This window comes from Pelobates fuscus, chromosome 2 (assembly GCF_036172605.1).
Source record: "Pelobates fuscus isolate aPelFus1 chromosome 2, aPelFus1.pri, whole genome shotgun sequence".
In the NCBI taxonomy this organism is placed as follows: Eukaryota; Metazoa; Chordata; class Amphibia; order Anura; family Pelobatidae; genus Pelobates; species Pelobates fuscus.
In genome coordinates this window covers 317,360,623-317,378,594 of record NC_086318.1, presented here as the reverse complement: position 1 = coordinate 317,378,594, position 17,972 = coordinate 317,360,623, and the positions used below count along the sequence as shown (strand labels likewise).

Here is a 17,972-nt window from a genome sequence, read left to right as displayed (position 1 = left end):
ACAAGCGCAAAATCCTTTTAATCATTTAAAGGAACACTCCAAGCACAATAACCACTACAACAGTGGTTATGGCAGGATTGTGTCAGGACTGCTCTAGTGCCCCCAAACATTGTTGACTTGGGGTCAACTAGACACCTCTCCAAGCCTCCACTGCTTGCTGTGGAGAACTGGAAGCAAGGTGCTTTGGTCAATAGCCTTCACAGCTGAGAATCTATCTTTTGGGCTCCTCTGGTTTAAACTATTATTATTTTATTATTTAAATAACGACAACAAATTTCGTAACACTGCACAATCAGAGAAAAAGTACAGAGTAACCATAAAAGAGACATACATGGTTATAAAGCATATTTTATGAAATGCATGTATGTGAAATTGAAATCAGAAACTGCAAAAAATTTACAAAAATAGCCAAGCTGTGACTACACTTAAGTTGGAGATTTTTTTTTTCCAGGTCAACTGTTTGTGCCTACATTTTGTAATTTTTTTTTTTCACAAGACAGATTTTCAGTAAAATTCAGACTTTGATGAATAACAAAAATGTGAGATTGGCAAAACGTCAAGAGGAGTTTATTCATCAGTGATTTAAAGTTAAGTGAATTGAAGGCAATTGCAAAATTCAGGCTAAAATAGTTGATTTGGAGGAAATTTTAAACTCAGCTATATTTTGCAGTTTGGAGTTAGATAATATGATTACTTTTGTGTCTGGTTCTCAAAACATTCAGAATGCAGAGGCATTTCAAGAGACTTTATGATATCACAGAGCATGCCTAGTATGTGTACAAAACAACTCTGTATTGAATCATACTGCCTGCCTCCCCTGTCACGTGACATCCCCGCGCATGCTCGTTCAGGCCTAGCAGCCGTGGTTGGCAGGGAGACGGTTTCGGCTTCCCTGTGAGCGCAGACAGGTGAGAAGAGGTACCGGGTCCGCCAGTAATCCGTGCTCAGTATTATAGATAGTGATGGCGTGATATTTAACTCATACCGGTAGCTGTGTGTCGTGCTGGGCGGGGGGAGGCCGGCTGTATGGGAACGAGCGTTGTGTATTGCTGTCGCCATGGAGACAGAACACACGCTGCTATGGTTAACCTGTCCATGGAACGTGTGTATGGGAGTGTAATGTAATGCATACTGTGGGGAATAAGATGTCACATCTAACCAGGGAGGATAATGTGAAACTAGAGATAACTTAAAATAAAATAAATGTTACCATGCAGAATCAGTCATTTCTTAGCACCTCCTCATGACAGTGATGGATACAAGCACATGGGAAAATGATAAATATTTATATATTGTGTGTGTATGTGTATATATATATATATATATATATATATATATATATATATATATATATAACATAGGTAGGGCAGGAGTACTGTCCTCCTCTTGTCCTGTGTTGCAGACTGTTATGATTAAAGGGACACTGTAGGCACTAAAACAATTTATTCTTATTGAATTGGTTATAGTGTTTGGAATCCCCTGGTGCTGCCCATCCATTTTAATGTTTAACAATTTAAAACATTTTTTAACACTGAGCATCCTTGGCAGAGTTGACACACACATTATTAATCTTACCAATTCATACCAGTCAGGATCAGCTGTTTTAAGGTGAAAGTGCTCAGCTAACACTCTGTTTATCGTTGCCACCATGCTTTCTCATTAGCCAAAGCTGCACAGGTGAGATGGGTTGCCGGGGACTCTTATTTAGTGTTCAAGGTACACTAGACCACTTCACCTCATTGTAGTGGTCTGAGTGCAGTGTACCTGTCCCCCTTAATCCTGCAATGAGGAACTGCAATTTTTATATTGCAGTGCTAAGACAGCCACGAGAGTCACTTCCTGCTGTTTCATGGAATTTGACTCTGTGAAACGGTGCTGTATGAGGATGCCCAGCGTCTTTAAATTCCTTACAGGGATGCATTGAGACAATGGTTTCCTATGGAAAAGGACTAAGGCGCGGGGCAATCACCGCACATGTGCATTACATTCCGCCATCAGTTGACGTCAGCAGATGAGGAGCGTGACCCAGCATAAAGGGACATAGTGAAAAAAGGTTTTGTTTACCGGTGGGGAGTGACACTATACACTATAACGATTTCACAATTTCAAGTAGTCGAAATGTTTTAGTACAGATTGAATTCTTACCTACGGTTCACCAGATGCTGCTCCCCACCTCCATTACTAAGTCAGAAGCTTCTAAGCAGGAGCCTCCATTAGCTTTTTAGTGCTACATCCCGCAGTGCAATCATAGCTCGTTAGCTGAGAGCGTCATTTTTTTTTTTTTTTTTAAGTAGTAAGGGTTCTAAAGCCAGGTTACAAATTAGCAGGGAAAAGGGCATCCATGACAGGTGACGTGTGATGGGAAGGGTTTAGATTGGAAGACAGGTCATTACCCTTGAGAAGGGCACTGAGTATAAGCCTAGGATGGTGCTGATGAATGAGGGCAGGAAACTGATTTTGGAAAGAGTACATTTCATGTAATCGTAATTATTTTGGTTGAACACCTTTTTGGCGTTTAGAGCGATCACAAGTGTTGTACGAGACATGCCTGTGAGGGACGACCTCTGTGGCTACTTGTTTTTTTTTTTTTTTTTGTCAATCTGTTTTTATTGAAACATTTATGAAATGGGGTACAAAATGAAGAAAAGGGAGTGTACGTTTACCATACAATTTGGGGCTTTAATGTTACAGTATAGCTTTTCTAGCGCGTTACATCCTCATTTTGTATTAGATGCGCCAATCGCTGCATCACAAGCCATGTTTCAAGAATTGGTATAAAGGTTAGTCTGTGTTTGCTTCAACAGTAGATTACATGCGTACGGTATAACTGAGTAAGTATGCTATTCAGAAACAATACAGGTACAGTAATAGTACATCTAGGCATAGCATGGTTATCCTATCACAATACAGGTTCGGTGAACGTGAGGCTGCACCACTGTCCAATTTACGTGTACATGTTAAGCTTGACTGTCAAATGTTACTGTAAACACGTAGTCTGACTACGCACGTCTAAGGCCTCAGATAATGGGTTGCAGGTGTGCCGTCTAGCAGTCCTACTTGTTATGAACATACTGGGATAATTAGCAGTGCATTGAGCACCAAAATGTAAGTGTACGGGGTCTTGGTAAGTTTAACTAGGGGGGGGATTGGGAGGTTCTGCTCGGGAGGTAGACCTCAATTGTCGGCGCTATCAGCGGGCGTTATTGGATGTACAGTCTCTGGTCTGTCTGGCTTTAATATTCGTAAGTCTTGAGATCCCTATCTGGTGACCAGTAGGGTATAGGGTAAGTACCTATGTGGGTTTCAAGGGTCTGTCCTCTGCCAGCCACTTGCGTGGTCCAGGGGCCCCCATGCCTCCCAGTATGTACCCATGGACATCCCATATTTCCGTGTTTCTCCTTGTATTATCAGGAATTAGCTACCAACTAAACTGGCCGATCCTAGGCGCCTGACCCAGGGTCGGGGTGTTTCCTCAGGGGGGGAGGGAAGGGGGTCAGAGGTCACAGTCGCCAGATGGAACCCGGTCCCCCCACAACCTACTCCAGTATCTAGCCGCCCGCCTCCTCGGGGTCCGGAGGAGATCCCTCACGGTTCTGTCACCCGGTGCGGCCCAAGTCCCGATTCCGCGCCGGACGCTGGTGCAGGTGGTAGGGTCGGTCTACCCGATATGTGTAGTATCCACGGTGTCCAGACCTGCATGTATTTTTCTGTGGTGCCACGTAACGCGGCGGTCAGTTGTTCCATTCCGTGTATTTCCTCCACCTTGTCCATCCAGTTTTGCAGGGTGGGTACCTGTGAGGTGCGCCATCTCGTGGGGATGAGTATCTTAGCTGCATTCAGGAGGTGCTTGACCAGAGTCTTTTTATATTTTGAGATAGGGAGCGGTGTGTGATGAAGAAGCATCTGGAGTGGTCGCATAGGAATATCTGTGTCTGTGATATGTTTGATCTGGTTTCGAATTTGACTCCAGTATGGGGTTATCTTCCGGCAGGACCACCAAATATGGAGTGTTGTGCCAATCTCATTTTCGCAGCGCCAGCAGGTCGCCGAGGCGTCTGGTATCATTTGTTGGATCCGCTCGGGCGTCCTGTACCAATTGGTCAGCAGCTTGTAGTTGAGTTCTTGTTGTTTGGAGCTTAATGAGCTTTGGTGGGTCAGGATATGTATGTTAGTCCATTGATGGGCTGTCAGCGTGACTCCTGTGGCTTCCTCCCAGCGCGCTATGTGTTTCAGTGGTTCCCTCGGTGTGGAGGTTATCAGCATCTCGTAGAGGTGTGAGATTCCCCTGCAGATGTGTCGTCTCTGTGTGCATAGTTTCTCGAACTTAGTCAGAGGTCTGTGTATCAAGTTTTTGCCCGGGAGGGCCTGGTAGTAGGATTTGACCTGGAAGTATCGAAATCTGTCCAGCCCCGTCGGTGTCCGATCAGGTATTAGGTCGGTTAGTTGCTGCATTGTGTCGTTCTTGCACCACTGTTGCATATACGTCCAGTCCGCGGCCCCAAAAGCCTTGATATCTCGTGGTGTGAGTCCGCCAGCCAGGTCTGGGTTGTGCGTAATCGGTGTCAGCGGTCCCGGGGTAGTCGTCAGTGCCAGTCTAGACCTGATGGCGTAATAGACTTTCAGGGTGGCTCCGATAAACGGGTGCTTGTGGGTTCTCGCGACGGTTAACGGGCCTCCCAGCCACAGTGTCGCTGGCAGTGAGCCATTCAATTGGTTCCGTTCTATATGTATCCATTGCTTCTGTGTTTCTGAGACATGCCAGTCAACGATCCTGTGGATGTGTACCGCTCTATAGTAATCTAGAAGCGATGGTAGACCTGCTCCCCCTTGCGACTTTGGCAGACTGAGTTGTGTCCTCTTTAGTCTAGGTGCCTTGGATAGCCAGATGAACCGAGTAATGGCCGTGTCCATGGCTCTAAAAAAGGGCTTCGGTATAGCGATCGGTATGGTCTGAAACAGGTAGAGGAGTCGAGGCAAGAGGTTCATTTTTATTGCATTCATTCTCCCGAACCACGAGACGCTAAGTCCGGCCCATCTGGCTAGGTCCGAACTCAGTTTTGTTTGTATTGGTGTAAAGTTGTGAGCGTACAGCTGGGACAGGTCTGCAGATAACCAGATACCCAAGTATCGTATTTTGTCACGGCACCATGTAAAGGCATATTGGGTTTCAAGGTGGGTGGTCAACTGCTCCCCCGTGGATATGGGTAGAGCCTCTGATTTGTCAGTATTCAGTTTCAAGTTTGATAGTTGTCCATATTCCGCAAAGGCCTTCAGGAGATTCGGCAGCGAGACAATCGGATCGCTGATAAAGAACAGCATATCATCGGCGTATGCCGCCACCTTATGTTCTCGACCATGCATCACAAAACCCTCTACCGCCCCGTCCTGTCTGACCGCCCCCAGGAAAGGTTCCAGGGAGAGGGCAAACAGAAGGGGGGACAGCGGGCATCCCTGCCTTGTCCCATTGCGTATGTGTACCGGGTCCGACAAAGCACCGTTTACCCTAATCCTGGCCGACGGTATTGTATACAGGGAAGAGATCCATGCTAAGATGTGGGGGCCGAAGCCCATTGCTCGAAGTGTCGCTAACATATACCGCCAATCCACGCGGTCAAAGGCCTTTTCCGCATCGGTAGAGAGGAGAAGGACCTTCTGGCCCGATTGTTTCGAGGCATGCATGATGTTCAGGGCGCGGATGGTATTGTCCCTTGCTTCCCTTCCCGGAACAAACCCAACCTGGTCGGGGTGGATCAGGTCCGGCAGGACCCAGCCAATGCGCGTTGCCACAACCTTCGTGAAGAGCTTCAGGTCTGTGTTCAGCAGCGAGATTGGTCTGTAGCTAGCGCAGTTGGCTGGGTCCTTGCCCTCCTTTGGGATCACTGTAATCGTTGCTGATAGGGTGTCTCGAGGGAGTGTGCCACCATCTAGCAGCGAGTTGAGTCCTATCAGAAGCTTAGGCATGAGTATGTCACCTAGTTCTTTATAGTATCGCACGGGAAGGCCATCTGGGCCTGGTGCTTTGTTTGGCTTGGAGCTTTTCAAAGCTGCTTGGAGCTCCTCAATTGTGATGGGGGCTTCCAGGGCTTCCGTCTCTGCGCGGCTAAGGGTCCTGTCGAGGTGCCGTTGTAGGTATTCCGCTATGCGTGTGTCCCTAAGGCGGCCAGCCTCTGTGGCGTCGTCGGCAGGTAAGTTATACAAGTCGCTATAGAACCCTCTAAAGGCACCTAAGATTTCGTCCGGGAGTTGAGTGGTCTTTTGGTCTTTGTTCGTGATCTTTGTAATCTGGCACATCCTGCGTCTCTTCTGCAGGGTCCGGGCGAGTAGACGGCCACATTTGCCCGAGTATTCGTAGAAGAAACGTTGTAATTTGCGGATCGTGTGTTGGAGTTTGCGGTGGAGTATGTCCCTCAGTTCCCGCCTAGCGTCTAGGAGGGATTTGTAGTCATTGTCCGCCTGGGAAGTTTTGTGTGAGGCTTCCAGAGCCGCAATCCGCGTGGTTAGGTCGGCCACCCGCTGGCGCTGCTGCTTCTGTCTATGGGTGCACAGTTTAATAAGATGTCCCCGAATTACGCATTTGTGCGCTTCCCACACCGTTAGGGCTGGGACTTCTGTGAAGTCGTTCTCTTCAAAGTACGTTGCCAGGACCGTCCGGAGTTCCGTGACCACTAGCGTGTCATTAAGGATTGACTCATTCATCCGCCATTGGCGGTCCCTCGGTCTGAATAGGGGGGATTTGAATTTCGCAAGTATTGGAGAATGGTCGGACCCGACCATTGGTAGTATCTCCGCTGAGGTCAGCATAGACAGGAACTCCTGGGATACAAGTATGTAATCCAACCTACTGTATGATTTATGTACCGCGGAATAGTAGGTGAAATCTCTTTCCCCGGGGTGCATCGCTCTCCAGCTGTCGATAAGGCCGGATCTCCGTAGTGCTTGTCGGATGGTTTGAAGGTCCTGTCGTGCGAGGGAGCTTGTGCCTCTGGAAGTGTCACATCGAGGTTCCAAGGCCACGTTCAGGTCTCCCGCCACCACCAAGAATCCTTCTCGGAATCTCTCGATCTTCTGTAGTGTCTGTCGGACAAATCTGCCCTGTCGGGCGTTTGGGGCATAGATGCTCGCAAAGGTATACATGCATCCGGCAATCGTGCCCTTGACAAGCAAGTAGCGTCCCATGTCATCCGCTAGTGTTGCTGTGCAGTTAAAGGGGATCGTATTAGCGAACAGAATTGCCACCCCAGCTTTCTTGGCCGTCTGATGGTTTGCGAAAAACCCTATTGGGTATTGTGCGTCCCGTAGTGCAGGGCTAGTCGTCCCCTTGAAATGAGTTTCCTGCAGAAAAGCGATCGACACTTTCTCGGCCCATAAGGCGCGCAGCAGGTGAGATCTCCGCTCGGGCACGTTCAGACCCCGGGTATTGCACGACCAGAAATGGAGAGGTGCAGGTGTGAACCCCGTCCCCATGGCCCTGCGAAGGGGAGAAGGATAGACAGGGAGAAGGATAGGAGTTATGGGGTAAGTGGGGTCTAGGATGGACCTGTATGACTCAGCACCTGTGGCGGGGGAGCCGCGCTTAGCGCCCTCGGGGAGCGTCTCGCACCCTCCCCGCCAACCTTCGTGTGGCGCCTGTCTAGGGGGAACTGGACCTGCAGAGCCTAGGTGCAGGCTATCTTCCTTTTATACTGAATCAAACTAGCAACAGTAACTGTCCCTTATTCAAGGGTAATTAAATAAACTTTAAATGTGTACCTACTACCTTCCGTCCCCCTGGCCTAGGGTGTCTTGGCTTAACGGGAGGCATAAGGTTCCGGGAGAGCAGGTATGATCAAGCTTGGGATCGTCATGTGGGCGTCAGCGGTCTACGTGGGCCCTAGCCTCGTCCATCCTGGGGGAGCCTGGAGGACCTGCGGGTCGGGTCTGCCTGCGGGGGGGGGCAGGCGGGTCAGGGGTCCAACTTGCCTCGTGAGCACTGTCACTGGGGGGGGTCGGGGTTTGCCTCCCTGTCTCAGCTGCCTTACGGAGCGTCGCTGCCAGTGTGGTGATAGGGTATGCGTCTCCATGGTCACACATCAGTGGGGGGTCTAGGGCGATTAGCATCAGGCATCATGGTCGGGCATCTCTTTGGCAGGTGTCTCAACTCTGTGGCTGCGTCTATTGTGGGTCCTCGGGCCTGCAGTCTGGTGCGTCGTCTCTTAGGGCCTCTACCATCAGTTGTCTGGGGAGGCCCGACATGTCAGGGTTGTCGGTTAAAGCTGTCAGTGTCTCCCAGCGGTGCCTATCGGTCTGAAGTCTGAGGCCCGGTTACCTCCCCCCCAACATACACCCCTGCACGGTAGATGATGGGAGAAGTCCGTTTAGCAAGCTTCCTGAGTGTATTTCCGGCAAGTGTACATGACGTTAGGGGCCGGACTCACAGACCCCGGTGGAGCTGACCCTGGGACCTGTGTCTGGCACCCCGGCTGTCTCCCCAACATGGGAGGTTCCCTGTGGGCCCAAGCCCATCTACTGCCTGTGCCAGCCTAGCGTGTCCAGGACCATGATAGGCCATCGTATGCAACACTGAGTCCTTCAATATTGCCCAGCATCCCCCCTCCCAAGCCTGCCATCCCAGGGTCATGTGCTTTTAGTCCTTCACCTTCCGCTCATATCGACTGGCGATGGCTGTCCAGAATAGTGCCCCACCCAACACCCCATTGCCAGATACCAGGTGGCCTATCAGTCCCCATAAGAGTGTGGCTGCTGGCCCCCCTTGTCAACCCCCCTCCCCAAGTGTCCACTTCCCTCCCGCTGTGTCGTTGTCCCCTTTGTCTTATAGTGTATGTATGTCCCCAGGAGTGGACTGGACTCACCACATTCCGCTGTGCTTGACCGCCTTTCAGGGATTACTCCTCTGGGCCCCCTCGCCGGCTCGGTACGGCGTTGTTGCCTGGGGCTGGCGCCGTTGGGTGTATCGGTGCCAGAGGATCTCTTCGCGCTGCAACAGCTTCGTCCAGGATCCAATTTCTGATTCTGATGGAGGGTAGGCCCAGCGTCCGCAGCATGCGGGGGATGTCCTCTGGCCAGCGGGCCGTAAGCCACGAGTTACCGTGCTTCACCTGAAGACTGAATGGGAAGCCCCACCTGTACGGTATGCGCTTGTCGCGGAGAAGTCCAGTCACCGGTCTCAGGGCCCTTCTGGCATCGAGAGTGAGGCTGGAGAGATCTTGATAGAGAGCAACTTCAGCGCCACGGAATCTTATTGGGGACTGCATTCTTGCGGCGGCCATTATTTGATCTTTTACACCATGCGATGCGATGTGGCATATCGCGTCTCTAGGGCTGCCATCTTGTCTCATCGGGCCCAGAGCTTTGTGTGCCCTTTCAATATGAAAATTGTCAGGGGCCTGGTCCCCCAGCAGTTGTTGAAACAGAGCGCTCAGGGATGTCTGCAGCTGGTCTGAGTCCGACTCCGGTAGGCCCCGGACTCTGATGTTATTTCGCCTGCTCCTATTCTCCAGGTCCTCTACTTGCCTGCGCAGCGTGAGGAGCATGTTACCTTGTCTGGTAACCGCCACCTCTGTCGCTCTATGTTGCTCCTGGCAGCCCTGGGCAGCAGTTTCCACTTCTTCCACCCGGTTTTCAAGCGCTGTGATGTCAGAGCGCATGTCAGCTAGCTCCCCTCGCAGGGCTGTGCGGATCTCTTGAACTAAGGAGCCAGTGTCATCCTTAGTGAGCATCCTGGCTGAGATATGGGCCAGTTCTGCCCTGATCAGGGCCAGCTCACTAACCTGGGCATCTCCTGTGTGGGATTCTGCCGCGTTCTCGGAGCTCGGGGAGACGGGCGCCATCTTGCGCTCACTTTGCGGCCCTCGCATGTCGGGCGTTGTAGCGACAAAGCCGTCCATCGGTCCAGTGTGTCGCCTGGGTGAGTCAGCTCCCGATGCTTCAGCAGCTAACTGCCGCTTTCGGACCATGCTTTCTCCGCTGAAAAAGGCAGATTTTCGCGTGTTAGGCGGCCAGGGGTGCGGAGCTCCTTCACCTTGCGTCCTGCACCATGCTCGGTCAGGCCACGCCCTCCGTGGCTACTTGTTAAGATGGATTTTATATGCTTGAAAGTGGTTCTATATACGGCTGCAAAGGAAATTATGGCATGGGATCAATCCACATAGACCAGAATGACACACTCCTAATTGAAGCATCACATCCTAGTGTGAGATGTGTCTGGTAGCAGCTACACACCTACCAAGCAGGGCACTGAGGATGCATTAAAAAGTACATTTAAAAAAAATATGTTAATTTGTGATTATGTGGTATGCATTATGCATATAATGCTTTACGAAACATAGGGTCATTTTTTTTTCCAACTTGACAATTTTTATTGCATTTTTGTGTGTGGTACAGAAAGGAAAGGGGGGGGTAAAGAAAGACAATGGGGGTTACACATCCTTCAATCGCTTTCTTGGGGACCTCATCCCTCCTTATCATGAGTAACATTCATGCCATGAAGTGTACACTCCTGTAAAACCCATATACAACACACTAGAGTCTTTAGCCTAATTTGTTTACTTTATACTATTCTTTTGGGTACGTACTCATGAAAATTAGGTAATTAGTAGGGTCTTGCCGTCCCAGGCTATGGCTCATGAGAAGAAGCTAATTTTGGCTATCTCACCAGATAGGGCTCACAAATGTTATACGGACATATCCTGCAAATGTGTGATTTGAGCTTCGCTCCCATGAGCAGTGTTTCGTGTAGTGTTAACTCCCCACGTGCTCCTATAACAATGTACAAATATGAACAGGTAACATAGAAAACTTTGTACAATAGTGGGTATTTAGTGAAAATTCGATTTAGAGGGACTTATGAGCTGAGATTTATTAATCTATCTATCCCTGATGTTTCTAGCCTGTCCAGGTAATGGTCTGTGAAGAATCACCACTGACATGTTATGCTCATTCCATTTTGTAGCGTAGGGCATCGCTCTGTCTGCTGTTGTGAGTGCAGTATATATTGATGCATAACCCGATAAATGCGTAACCTAGTTAGGGAGTCACGTTCGGTGGTAAGGTATTCTTGTACGCTGCAAATTTGCATTGTGTGATGCGATTTGAATTGTTTCCTGGCTATGGTCTCATAGTCTAGGTTAACTGTCACCTGGCGTATGAGGGTTTGTTTGAAGGTCCTGGCCAAAAGTGTGAGGGCGACTATCGGTGTATGATATATCAAGATGCTATCCCCTCTGGGACAGCCACCTAGGTGGAGAAATAAGAGAGCCATTTCTGGTGTCAATGTTATATTTGAGTGGCATATGTCAGTGAGTGTGCCTTGTACCATTTTCCAAAAAGGCTGGATATGAGTGCACGTCCACCATATGACATACATTGTGCTGGCATCCCTTCCGCACCTCCAGCAACTATCTGTAATGCCGGGGTAAAGTTTTGCCAATTCCGCCAGCACCATTTACCGCCGGAAATAAATCTTGCTCAAAGTGAGAAGTGCATAGAGTCTTACCCTTATGTGCCCTAAGTGCAGTTTGCCATGTCTTCTGATCAAACTGCAGTTACAGGTCTGCTTGCCATATGTTTTGGTATATACCCGTGTCCCTGGTTCCAGGGTGGTTTTAAGAGTTTGTCTATTGTGGAAAGAAGTCTCTTGGGTGTAGTCGGGGCCAGGCATTTTGTTTCAAATATCGTGAGGGGGGTCAAACCAGAATCGGCTCCTCGTGAGTCACCGAGTAACGATTTGAGCTTTATAGAAGAGAACAATGCTCTGTTTGGTAAATTCAATTTAGTTTGGAGCTCTGGGAACTATGGAATATTGACGCCCTGAAATAGTTGGTGGAAATTGGTACATCCCCCGTCTGTCCACAGTCTGTAGTCAAAAGTGGGATTAACAATATGTGTGCTTGCCATGGGTGTAGCTTTAGACCAGTTGGGACTGGAGCAGAGACTGCCCCTCGCCACGCTTCATGTTCGTAGCATTGTTTTTGTGGTGGGCAGCATAGAGGGGCTATCCGGTCTAATTTTTGCCGGTACCCAGAGCAGCTGGTGCAATTTGTGTACCTGGGCCCAGTGGGATTCTATGTCAATCCACTGTGGTTGTTGTATTTGTGAGTGGGCCACCACCGCCGAGGAAAGTATGGCTGCTCTATAATATAACTTGATATGAGGTAGGCCTTACCCTCCCTCCTCAACCGCTGCGCATAGGAATTTAGTGGCTACCCAAGCCCTTTTACGTTCCCATACAAATTACAAGTTATTCGTTTTTGTATCTTGGCGAAATATGTCTGTGGGATCGCGATTTGTAAGGTGCGGAATAGATACTGGAGTTTGGATAAGAGGAGCATTTTTATTGCAGCTATTCTGCCTATCCACAAGAGGTATTTCTCCTCCCAAGTTTGTAAGATATTAACCATTTCTTTGTATAATGGTTAGTAATTGCATTTAAACGTGTTATCAGGATTCTTTGTAACGTGGAAGTCAAGAAAGGAGACATAATCGGAGCTCCTATCCAGGTTGAAATTAGTTTGGAAAATGGTTAGTGTAGTATCGGTGATCCCTGTTCCCATGGCCTGTGTATTGCACACATTCAATTTAGTATGAGTTACGTCCATATGCCACTATTTATTTGAATAGGTTCGGTAGTGAGATATGAGGCTATGTCAGAGTAAGGAGCACATCGTCCGTGAATAAGAAAACCTTATATGTATGGTCGCCTATACGGACTCCGTGTATATCTACATTTTCCCTGATCCTGGATGCCAGAGGCTCCAGGGCCAGCATGTAGAGTAAGGGCGAAAGGGGGCACACCTGCCTCGTCCCATTAGATATGGGAAATGCTTTGGACAGAAATCCCGCATTCAGCACTTGTGTGGAGGGTGAACTATGTAGAGCCCCGACCCCTCCGGTATCTCAAACCTTTTCATGACCGCTTCTAGGAATTGCCAATGTAGCCGGTCAGAGGCTTTCTCCGCATCTAGGCAGAGAATCAAGCACGCCCCTTTGTTTGAGATGTTGCATGCTGTAAACTAGGTCTAAGACTTTGCACGTGTTTTCCGACCCCTGACGGCCAGTCATGAAACCTACTTGGTCTGTGTGTGTGATATGTGGCAATATTTTACAGAGTCTTAATGCGTATATATTTGCAAAATGTTTGGCGTCGGTATTTAATAGAGAGATCGGACTAAAGTTTTGTGGTTGGGTTGGTGGTTTCCCTAGTTTGGGGAGGGTTACTAGGTGGGCTTCCAGTATGTCCTTGTGCATGTGTTTGGTAGTGATGGCCTAAACATCTGTACTAAGTCTGGTGCTAAGACCTTGCTAAAGGTTTTGTAGTAAGCATTTACCTTCGGTAAGGTAAGCTCCAGGACACAATAGATTTTAATAGAATAACCTAGTGATGACATACCTTTTTAAGTGTGAGTGCCCAAAATCCAACACAAAACTAAATTATTCACCTCAAGGTGCCATTAAACCTGAAAACTATGTGTTTTTTTTGTTTGTAGAAAAAACACTTTGCACAACTGCAATCTGCAATCTGAACAAATTAACTTATTTTATCTTATATGGAAAACACAACAAAATAAGTTTCTTTTCTTTTTTTTATTATTGATTTAAAAAATACATCAACAACATTGTCACTAACAATTGTGAAAATTATTAAAACAAAATCGATTTAAAATATTCATTATTGTTCTTTTTCAAGTAAGATTTCACTTTATTTTTAGAGGCATTAGGGAACCAGGGTGGCTAGATGGTGGTTTTACCCCGTAGGAAAAGGAATACATGTTTGTGTTCTTGACCCTATAGTGCTCCTCTAAGAGTACACCACCATTTGGTTTCACTTATTTCCACTTCTTTCTTTCTTTTTTTTTTTTTTTTAATTCTTTATTATTTCGTGCATATAGGTTCGACAGGCATGCTTGTGGTACCCCAAAGGCATTCCACTTGCTAAGATCAATAACATTTGTTACAGTGGGGTATACAGAGACTCGTGCACGTTTTATATTTAGAGTGAGGATGAACAGTAAAACATGAGTAGTAGCAAGGCATGTATATAGTAGGTACATTAGGCATAACATTGTTGTGAATGTAAAATATATGTTTATCGTTTGTGCCTAGCTAAGATTTGCAGTATAAGACCTGAGCAATCTATATTGCAGTTAGGCTGTGAGGTTACACATCATGTCTAGTTAGCAGGCTGGTTGTTTGGGTGTATGCCTACATAGCAGATGCTAAAGAAAGAAGGAAATGTTAGACGATATGCTCAATATTATTACAGTGTCACATGCCAGACTATATACGTGTGTGTATCCATGCTAGTTGTGCTTATGTGTGTAGGTGTACAGGCAAGTTTCGGTAGCGAGCAGCCAGAGGCTTTACTCACAGCTCAGTCCTAGCCCCGGTCTGCCCATGGGGACAGCACAGTCCCATCCCAAGCAGTCACACTGCATGGCGGCGCCATTGATTGCGGGTAGGTAAGTTGGGGCTGTGGTCGATTTTTGGGGGTTCTTTTCAGCTTCTCCAGCTGCAGCTGTGCCCTTGTGTGCACTCTCCTCAGTGACCTCTGTGGTGCCGCTGTGGGTCTGACTGAGAGAAGGCGCTGGAACCGCTGGGCGGCTTTGTTGAGCCCTCTTCAGGGCCGTTGTGTTGCAAGGTGGGTGTGGGGTGAGTACTTTGCTCTGCTGCGAGGTTGGTGGACACTGGCTGAGGCAGGCTTGTGGCGGTCTATCAGCGTGGCAAGCGGTTTGGGTCCTGCCGGGTCTCCGCCGCTGCTTGCCTGTGTCTTGCCACGTGGAGTGGTTAGGTAAGCGTTCGCTTGTGGGGTTGCTGTGCAGAGGGAGCTAGGCTTGGGCTTTTCTAACCCCTTAGACCAGCATCTGGGTACCCAGTCGGTTGTTGCGTGAGTTCCAACACACGGTCTCTGCCATCTTGGGTGGCGCGCTTTGCCTTCGAGCGGGATGCTGGCGTCCCTGGGCTCTGGCCGCTTGGGTTGTAGGGTGATGTATACCCTAAGCCCGATAGAGCCGTTAAACTGGGGAGCAATACTGATACCCCATAACCCAAGAGGAACAACAAAGGGCTACAGCGCACGGCACACCCTTAGTCCACACAAGCGGCTGGTGTGTTATACATATCAGAGTTAATACTGGTTACTTCCCATACAGGCCACTGACGGCACCAGAGAACCTAGCATGTCCAGCGCAGAGTGACTCATGTTTACTATTATCTACTGTGTTGATTGAATTGCATTCCTGTTGATTACTTTTCTCTTCTTGTAATGAACGTTTGTAAACTACCATCAAAACCGGTGGGCATTTTCCCACCACAAAAATAAAGAATTAAAAAAAAAAAAAAAAAAAAAAAAATTAATTAAATTTACTACTTTGGATGTGTTTCTTAATAGAGCTTTATTTAAGAAATTTTTAATTCTCAGGTACAATTTTTTTTTCTTATTTGGTAAATGTAATTTAGCCTTAATTTCAACAAAGGGTAGTAGTTGTTCTGTTTGTAGAATAACATTAATACTCCATAGATGTTTAGACCAGTTATTTAAGGATATATCCTGCATATTATCTTCCAAAACAACCAAGTGACATGATTTAACTACTTTTCAATATATCCCACGCTTGAATAGTTTTTGCTAGTATTAGATAATACTGTAAAATAATCTGTAGCTTTTTTGCCACAGTTCAGCCACAGATATCTTTCAAGTCTATCTTTTCCGACAGCATCAGATTCTATTATATACCACATTTCTTTTTATTTTTTTTTATAAATTTCGACTTGTAACTTATAAACATGCCCTATAATATTAGAAAAATAACAGTTTCTTATATCTTGATAGTTCAGACCCCCTTTTTGGAATTTCCTCGCAAGAACTTTGGCGCTTCTAGGTTTTTCGCTTTTCCATATAAATGATTGAAAACTGGATTGAATCATGGTTAACCAAATATCCGGCATATGGAGGGGTAACATTCTAAAAAGATATGACCACTTTGGTAAAATGTAGGCATTACTTGTGTTAAATGGACACTCCAGGCACCCAGACCACTTCTGCTCATTGAAGTGGTCTGGGTGCCAACTCCCACTACCCTTAACCCTGCAAGTGTAATTATTGCAGTTTTTTATAAACTGCAATAATTACCTTGCAGGGTTAACTCCACCTCTAGTGGCTGTCTACTAGACAGCCACTAGAGGTCACTTCCTGACACACAGCACATATTATCTGTGCTAGAGTGTCACTGGACGTCCTCACGCTGTGTGAGGACCTCCAGCGTCGCTCATTTCCTCATAGGAAAGCATTGAAATCTTTTTCAATGCTTTCCTATGGGGAGCGCGAATGCGCATGTGCGGCATTGCCGCGCATGCGCATTAGGTCTCCTTGGCCGGTGGGCGGGATCAGTCTCGCCCACCGGCCGACAGAGACAGTAGGAGGGGCGGCGCAGAGGAGGAGACAGCGAAGAGGGTCATCGTCGCTGCCTCAGGTAAGTGACTGAAGGGGTTTTCACCCCTTCAATAACCGGGGATTGAGGGGTGGGAGGGAAAGGGTACCTCCAGTGCCAGGAAAACTGATTGTTTTCCTGGCGCTGGAGTTTTCCTTTAATCCTGCCTGAACAAGAGGATTCTATTGAGCGCCATTCTTTTAACTTTGTTAGTATATTTTAAGAGATTAAGAATATTTATTGCCATGGTGTTTTGAATCGGATTTGGAATTATGATTCCTAAATAATTAAAGTCAATATTTGACCAAATGAAGTTGTATTTATCCTTAAGGTCTTTAATACAGTCATTTTTGATCTTATTAGTTAAAACTATTGATTTAGCTTATAGTTTGATACTTTACTGTATTTATTTAATGTATTACATATGATAAAGATGACTCTGGAGATGTAAGCGAATATAAAATATCGTCGGCATATGACGATATCTTGGCGTCTGCTTTATTAGTTGGAAAACCTTTGATCTTTTGGTTTGTTCTAATATTGGTCGCTAACGGTTCTAAAGTTAAAACATAGAGAAGGGGCGATAAAGGACAACCCTGCTTTGTGCCATTTTGAAGATTAAACCAGCTTGCTATAATATTTACCCAGACTGTTCTTGCTGTTGGTTCAGAGTAAAGAGCCATACTAGCTCCGTGGATCCACCCCACAAACCCAAAGGAAACCAATCTGGCATCTAGGAACCTCCAGCTGACCCTGTCAAATGCAACAAAAGAAGCTTCAAGGATACAGTCATATGCATGTGCAGCATACTGCATTAGGGTGTGCACTCATAGTAATTCTGCTTTAAGCGTACTTCTATCTCCTCCTCCATCCTATGCCCATACTTTTATCTCCCCATCCGTCCCATGTCCGTTCTTATTTTTCCTCATCCATCCCTCCTGTGCCTCTTCTTCTCTATCCCATCATGCTTTTCCATGACCCTTCTTCTCACTCCCCTATCCATACATATCATGCTCCTTCTCTTTTCCATGCCCCTTCTTCTCTCATGTAGTGAATGCAGAGTGTGTGTAAATGTGTAGTGAATGCAGAGTGTGTGTTAATGTGTAGTGAATGCAGAGTGTGTGTTAATGTGTAGTGAATGCAGAGTGTGTGTTAATGTGTAGTGAATGCAGAGTGTGTGTTAATGTGTAGTGAATGCAGATAGTGTGTTAATGTGTAGTGAATGCAGAGAGTGTGTTAGTGTGTAGCGGATGCAGAGTGTGTGTTAGTGTAGTGAATGCAGAGTGTTAATGTGTAGTGAATGCAGAGAGTGTGTTAGTGTGTAGCGGATGCAGAGTGTGTGTCAGTATAGTGGATGTGGTGAGTGTGTTAGTGTGTAGTGTATGCAGAGTGCATGTTGTATTAGTGAATGCAATGTGTGTATTGTGTTAGTGTATGCTGTGTGTGTTGTGTTAGTGCATGCAGTATGTGTGTGTTAGTGTATGCAGTGTGTGTTAGTGTATGCAGTGTATTGTATTAGTGTGTGCAGTGTGTGTTGTATTAGTGTGTGCA

General features: G+C 47.0%; 1 protein-coding gene across 1 annotated transcript in view; it reads left to right on the top strand.

Annotated features, from left to right (window-relative positions):
* The first annotated feature begins 847 nt into the window (after positions 1-847).
* Positions 848-17,972, top strand: part of ARMC2 (armadillo repeat containing 2) — a 183,759-nt gene continuing 166,634 nt past the window's right edge. The window contains exon 1 of the mRNA XM_063443529.1: positions 848-908. The gene's annotated coding sequence lies outside the window, so the exon portion shown is untranslated. The remainder of the gene's footprint in view (positions 909-17,972) is intronic.